An 8,020-nucleotide genomic window follows, 5' to 3' on the forward strand; every position below is an offset into this window, starting at 1 on the left:
CGAAACAATTTGGCGCCCACCGTGGGGAAAATGGTGCTTTGATCATTATTAACTCTCAAACTAAACCCTACTCTCAATAGCCACAACATGTCTTCCCAACCGAAGAATGTTTCCTCTTCTGCCGCAGCTTCAGATTCATCTGTGAGGCCGCTTATGCCTCCTCCTCCTGCTGGTGGTATCTCGAAGAAACCTGACAACATTCAGAAGAAACTTGCTACTCCCGTGTTCTAAGGATCAAGGCCGTCTCCCCAAGATCCCATCATGGTGTCCAACAACGACATTCTGTCTATGTATAGACGTTTACAGGAACAGATGGAACGCAGAACAAGACCAACCAGATGCTCGTGAGAGAACTGGAAAATATCAGGAAAGCCAATAAGCCGGCGGAAGAATTCACACCACTAGTCTCGAGATCTCTAGATTTCACTCCTCCAGGATCTTCCGGATTAGTGCGTCCGGAGTCGACCATGGCGTACAACTCTAGATCCTCATCTTTCCAACACTTAGGTTCTGCGGCATTGCACTCATCTAGATCCCAAGGATACTTGCATGCATCCTCTGCTAGGCCGTTTCAACATGCAGGATCCTCAGGGTTATCGCAGCAGGGAGGATCCTCAGGATTGTTTCAACAGTCCGGATCCTCAGGATTGTTCCTCAGATGGGATCTTCAGGTCCTTATCAGCAGGCGGTATCCTCAAGATTTCAGCAACAGTCTGGATCCTCAGTATTGCTCCATCAGACGGGATCTTCAGGTCATTATCCGCAGGCGGTATCCTCAGGATTTCAGCAACACCCAGGATCCTCAGGAGTACCTTCACTAGGGTTCCCTAATCCTCAGCAACCATTTGCTCAGACTCAGCAGTTCTCAGGATCCTCTGAGGTGCACCAGGGAGACTTTATCCCGATGCAGGCTAACACTTCAACCACTCCATTTGCAACTCCTGGAAATACTATGTTTGGGAATGCAAGCTACAACACCCAGACCGTTCCTCAGAATATTAATCATGGTAACACTTTCAATACAATTCCCTTTAATGCTAATCAAGGATTTTTGCAGGATTCAGGCATAAGTTCAGGTTTAGCCCGGGAATTACAGAAGCTTAAGGAAATGATCTCAAATGTTCCTGGTGTAATCCGTCCCATAGCTCAAGTTCCCACTGATAGTCACAGAATATCACGATTTTTGCCATCAGTTGGTGACGTACATATCCCAAAACTGTTTCAAACCCCAAATATGAAACTGTATGATGGTTCAACGGATCCTGTGGAACATGTTGCAAAATATAGGGAGCGTATGGAGATCAACCCAATCCCTATGGAAATCAAGGAAGCATGTCTTTGCAAGGGATTTGGGTTTACCTTGACTGGAGCAGCCATGAAATGGCTACTGTGTATTACTCCTAACACCATCACCTCCTTTTCTCATTTAGCTAACTTGTTCAATAACCAGTTTTATTGCAGTAGAACATTTGAGAAGATGATAGGTGATCTTTATAGGTTTACCCAGAATCCTGGGGAATCCTTGAGAGATTTTATTACCAGGTTTAGCAATGAGTCACTGGAGATTCCAAATCTAAATCCTACTTCGGCGGTGGAAGCTCTTAAGTTGGGGTTAGAGAAAAACTCCTCTTTCTATGATGTTCTTATGATGACTCCATGCAGGTCGTTGGATGAAGCAAGAAGCAGAGCTCTGAGATTTATCAGACTAGAAGAAGATAAGAAAAACTTTAAAAAGATCGATATCCCAAAGTATGATCAGACGGACAGGAAAGCCGAATCCCCGAGAAAATCATATCGATCAAAACCTTACTATAAGCCTGATAACCCCAGGATTAATGCAGTAGACGATGAAGATGATGAAGAATATCCTAAGATCTTTGAATGTTGTTTTTCTGTCATTATTGGTGGATTAATATGTGCCACGCTGGATTTAGGTGAGAAAGCCAAGTGGCCAAAGAAGATGGAGAAACAAGGAGCCTGGAAAGACAAATCAAAATGGTGTGCCTTCCATGAGGATTTTGGGCACTTGACTAAGGATTGTATTGCACTCAGATGGGAGATTAGCTATCTTCTCAGCAAGGGCCACTTGAAAGAGCTACTTGGCCGGAAGAAGGGAAAAGAAAAAAATCTTGAAAAAGTTCCTGAGAAGGCGACTCCTCCACCAACAGACACAAAAACAATCATGTTCATATCCGGAGGATCTGACATCTGCGGAACCTCTTATTCTGCTGCGAAAAGAAATGCTGATCAAAGGAAGTTAGAAGTGATTGACAGACCGACAAAAACATACATTCTCACTCAAGCAAAGACGATATCCTTTGATGAAAGCGATAGACTCAATATTCAGGAAATGTGCGCAGGATCCTCATTGATGGTGGAAGCTCTGTCAGCATTCTTCAACTAGATGTGCTAAAAAAAATGAATATTCTTGAAGATGAGATTATCCCCAGTTACTCAGTATTGGTTGGATTCAGTGGAGAGACTAAGAACACTATTGGGGATATCAAGCTTCCAGTATACGTTGAAGGGGTAAATAAAATGCAAAAATTTTATGTTATTGATTGTTTGTCTTGTTGCAATATTATATTAGGCAGGCCCTGAATACACGACATGGAAGCAGTCCCCTCCACTTATCACCAATGTGTGAAACTCTAAAGTCCATGGGGGTTATCAAAATCATCAGTGATCAACAAGATGCAAAGAATTGCTACACCTCTTCTATGAAGTGTACTGCCAAATCTCAGCAGGCGTAGCAATTACAGAAGCCGGCACGAGACGTAATGGAGGCCAGGGAACAAGAAATTAAAGAAGTACTTCCTTATCTCGAGGATCCTGAAGTCAAAGGGCTGATAGGAACGAGCATTCCTGAGGATATTGAGTCAAAATTGCTCGATTTCCTCAAGTCAAGACTGTCAAAATTTGCATGGAAACATGAAGATATGACAGGTATTTCCAAAGATATTATAACACATAAACTTGGAATTGATAATTCATTCAGGCCAATCCATCAAAAGAGAAGAAATTTTGCACCTAGAAGAGACATAATTATCCAAGAAGAAGTTGAAAGACTCTTGAAGGCAAATATGATTAGGGAAGTTCAATATCCCTGATGGTTATCCAGTGTGGTGGCTGTACAGAAAAAGAATGGCAAATGGAGAGTTTGTGTAGATTTCACAGACTTGAATAAGGCCTGCCCTAAAGATCCATTCCCTCTACCACACATAGATTCAATGGTAGACGCTACAGCCGACCACGAAATGCTGACATTTATGGACGCATCCTCAGGATTTCAACAAATCCAAATGGAGCCCTCAGATCAAGAAGACACAACCTTCATGACTCCCACGGGTATTTATTGTCATATTGCTATGCCATTTGGACTTAGAAATACAGGTGCAACCTATCAGAGGTTAGTTAACATGATGTTTAAAGAGCAACTGGGGGACACGATGGAAGTCTATATTGATGATATGGTGGTGAAGTCCAAGAAAGCCGAAGATCACCTCCAGGATCTTAAGACCACATTTGATATCCTCGACAAATATAACATGAAGCTGAATCCTTCAAAGTGCCATTTCGGAGTGAAGGCTGGAAAATTCTTGGGATACATGGTTACCAAAAGGGGGATAGAGGCGAGTCCAGAGCAGATACAAGCTATCCTGAATCTGAAATCCCCAGCATCAGTCAAGGAGGTTCAAAGGTTAACTGGCAGGATAGCAGCGCTCAACAGATTCATATCCAGATCCCCAAAAAAGTGCAAAGAATTTTATGATATCTTGAGGAAAAATAAGAAGTTCGAGTGGACCAGTAAACATGAGGAAGCTTTAATATCCTTAAAAGATTATCTTTCTTCTGCTCCTCTACAAGTAAAACCCGAGGAAGGTGAACTTCTGTCTCTATATCTAGTTGTATCAAATAATGCTGTAAGTGCAGTTTTAGCCAAGGATCACGAAGGTCAACATCATCCCATCTATTATGTAAGTAAAAGTCTTTTGGATGCGGAAATCAGGTATTCTTATCTTGAGAAATTAATTTTAGCACTTATTATGGCATCTACTAAACTTAGACACTATTTTGAAACTCACCCTATATGTGTTAAAACTAATTACCCTATTAAGTCTGTTTTGAGAAAACCAGAAATGTCAGGTAGGATGGAAAAATGGGATGTGAAGCTGAGTGAATATGATATATCATATGAACCTAGGACTGCCATCAAATCCCAGGCATTAGCAGACTTTGTGGCTGATTTTACCAGTGAACTTAAAGAAGAGGCAGACTTGGAAGTCCAGCAACTTGAGGAAACCAAAGGTAAGTGGAATCTATATACTGATGGTGTTTCAAATGTTATAGGAACAAGTCTCGGTATCCTGCTGAAATCGCCACAGGGGGGCATTATACCTCAATCCATATCCTGCGGATTTCAAGCCACAAATAGTGAGGCAGAATATGAAGCTTTGATAGCAGGGTTACAACTCGCAATCGACATGAAAATCAGGTTTATTCAAGTACATGTTGATTCATTATTGTTAAATAATCATTTTAATGGTTCATATACTGTTATAAGAGAAAAACTAATGAAATATCTAGAGCTAGTCAAAAAACTAGCAAAGTGTTTCGAAATGTTTGTTATTTCACAGGTACCTAGAGAAGAGAATGTTGAAGCGGACGCCCCAGCACATTTAGCTTCATCCTTCAGGATGCCGAAAGGTGTCATGATTCCTATCATACATATCCTGAGCCCAGCAATAGGAGAGCAAGGTGTCAATGAAATATCAGACGATGATGAAGATATGGGAGTCAAGAATCCTGTGGATAATGAAAATTCTTGGATTATCCCGATCATGAAATATATTCAGGATGGAATTATCCCCAAGGATGAAAACCCAAAAGCTTTTCGTACAAAGGTAGTCCCATATACTATAATGAATGATATATTATATAGGAAATCTCTTGCAGGACCATATCTTAGGTGTTGGAGAAGGCAAAAGCTCAAGAAGTTCTTCAGGATATCCATGAAGGAGATTGTAGGAATCACACTGGGGCAGAGCAATATTCTCCAAAATCCTGAGGACAAGATACTTTTGGCCAACGATGAAGAGGGATGCTATGATTTATTCTCAGAAATGTTATGCATGCCAGAGACATAACAACATTTTGCACCAGCCAGTAGAACCCTTGTATCCTGTTATATCCCTTGGCCGTTCATGAAGTGGGGAATGGATATTGTGGGAAAACTACCAAGAGCTCCAGGAGGAAAAGTCTTTATGATGGCTATGACAGATTATTTCTAGAAGTGAATTGAAGCGGAAGCTTTTGTTCAAGTCAGAGAGAAAGAAGTTATCTCATTCATCAAGCTTAATATTCTGACAAGATTTAGAATCCCGGTAGAGATAGTATGTGACAATGGCTCACAGTTTATTGGCAAGAGAAAAACTAACTTCTGTGCCATTTGGGGAATCAAGATGATCACTTCAACACCTGTCCATCTTCAAGCTAATGGACAGGCCGAATCAAGCAACAAAATCATTATCAATAACCTGAAGAAAAAGTTGGGGTCTAAGAAAGGAAAGTGGGCCGAGGAACTACCTTTTGTTCTTTGGGCAGATAGGACCACTTCAAAGAATGCTACTGGTCAGACTCCTTTCTCATTAGTATTTGGAGCTGAAGCAGTTATCCCTACAGAGATGGTTATCCCTACAGCTAGAGTCAGTCATCAAAATCCCGAAGGTAATACTCAAAGTCTACTTGAAGATCTGGATGCAATAGAAGAACTCAGGGATTTAGCAAAGATCAGAATGGCATCTTATCAGGAGAAGATAGCAAAGTCCTACAACAAGAATATCAGGGTTCGAATACTTCAAGAAGGGGATTTGGTTCTCCGAAAAGCTTTTCAGAATACTACAAATCCTACGGATGGAAAGCTTGCACCAAAGTGGGAAGGTCCTTACTTGATTGACTCAGAAGCAGGAAAGGGGCATACAGATTGTCTACTTTGGATGGTGACTTGTTACCAAGGGCTTGGAACGCTATACACCTAAAAAATTAATTTATGTAAGACTTTTATTCTGAGGATAATTGTTATCCTAAGAAACTTGACGGTGATATTAAACAGATAAGGTATGTATTCGAATTTATATTTTTATTCATTTTCAATATTATTATTCTTCTTTCATGATACTGACTTAGGCATTGGAGGGGTGTTAGCAAGGCTAACACCCACCCCTCACCCAGATCTGACTGTTTTGTAGCCTGAAGATATGTGGTATTCCCACATGGAATGAAGTTAATTTGGGCCTTGTTGCCATTTAATTTGGGCCTTGTCACAAGTTTCTTTGGGCCTTGTCGCCAGATAAGGTATTATTTGATACCTTCTAAGGTTTAAGGGGTTTTCACCTCTTCTTAAGATCGCCTGTCGCACATGTTTATTCAGCCGTAGTTCGAGAGGCGGGGCCAGCATATGAAATATTGTGACTTGTTACCTCGCTATCCTCAACTATTGGTTTGAATCTCGAAGTTAATGGTAGACATACTATCCCTAAGGTTTAAGGGCTTTTAACCTCTTCTAAGGGCCTTGTCGCCAGTTTATTTATTCCTAAGGTTTAAGGGGTTTATACCTCTTCTAAGGGCCTTGTCGCCAGTTTATTTATTCCTAAGGTTTAAGGGGTTTTCGCCTCTTCTAAGGGCCTTGTCGCCAGTTTGTTTAGGCCTTGTCGCCAGTTTATTTGGGCCTTGTCGCCAGAATTTCAGAATTTATTTTCAGGATAATGTTGATATTGCAGGTCTATCAGTATATCCCAAGAATCGAACGAACATCCTGAAAAAAGATCTTATTACTGGGATGAAATGCTCTAGACATTATCAGAGTTAGTTGCTATATGATTTTGGTAAGAATTCCTATTTGTGAATATTTTATATTACGTATTACTTGTCTTATTTATGAGATGGATTTTATGTCTTGGTGTTGGTTTATTAAATTAAACCTAAGCTGTTATTAAAGAATTTCATTCCTGATAAACTTAATTTTTTCTCTAAAGATTTAATAACAGAAACAGGGATAAAATACCAACATAAGTCATAAAAAGATGTTATACTAACATTAAAGTGTAGATAAGATGATTCAGGTTTCACTCAAAATAGAGCCCATCCACCTGAACCATCTGATTATTCAAAAACATGAAATAAAAGATAGTTTGGGCTTCGTCCTGAACCAGGATCCCTTCACCCAAACCATTATCCTAAGCATATTATATTATCCATACACAACCAAAATAGAAATTGTTCAAACAACCAACAGAAACACATCAAAACAACCTGAAAACCAGGCTCAAACCTTGTCATCATCACCCTGATCGCCCTCCTTCTTTTCCGCTTCCGCCACCTCATTAGCACCTGTCTCCTTCGTCGCCTCTGAAGTACTTGGAACCTTGACTTCTTTCACCTTCTCACCCCTCATCATCTTCAGCTTCTTTGCCCAAGCTGCGGAATTCCAGGAATCCATCATATAGCCCTTTGCCTTCACCTCCTCTGACATCTTGATCATTGACTCCAGGATACTTGTAGCTGCAGACCTTTTGGCGTCTTCAATAAGTTCGGCTTTCTCCCGCTCGAATGAAGCTTAAAGATCCACAATATCTTTTTCCTTCTTTTTGTGAAGCTTGATCCTTGTGTCTGCTGCTTGTTGAAGATCTGCAATCTTGTCTTCAGCCTCTCTCAGAGCCAATTCAGTATCTTGGAGCCTTTGTTGGTAATTCTCAATTCCCTGTTATCCTCAGGTTAACATAAATTTTTTGCAGATTATTATTCTCAGGATAAATAAAGATACTTACTGGTTCCAAGAAGACTGGCAAGAGCTTGTAATTTCTCTCCAACTTCGGCAGTGCTCATATCAGCAAAAGGCTCAGTCTCGGCTGAAGTGGTGGCCTTCCTTTTCTTCTTGGCAGCTCTCTTTTGGCGAGTAGTTGGAATCCTCGGCTTTGGGGAGAGAGTCTTGGAGTGCTCCTGTTTCACCACAGTTTTGTCC

The sequence above is a fragment of the Bidens hawaiensis genome, unplaced genomic scaffold, assembly GCF_021521415.1.
Source record: "Bidens hawaiensis isolate Kalapana, Puna unplaced genomic scaffold, B.hawaiensis_p1.1 tig00021674_1, whole genome shotgun sequence".
In the NCBI taxonomy this organism is placed as follows: Eukaryota; Viridiplantae; Streptophyta; class Magnoliopsida; order Asterales; family Asteraceae; genus Bidens; species Bidens hawaiensis.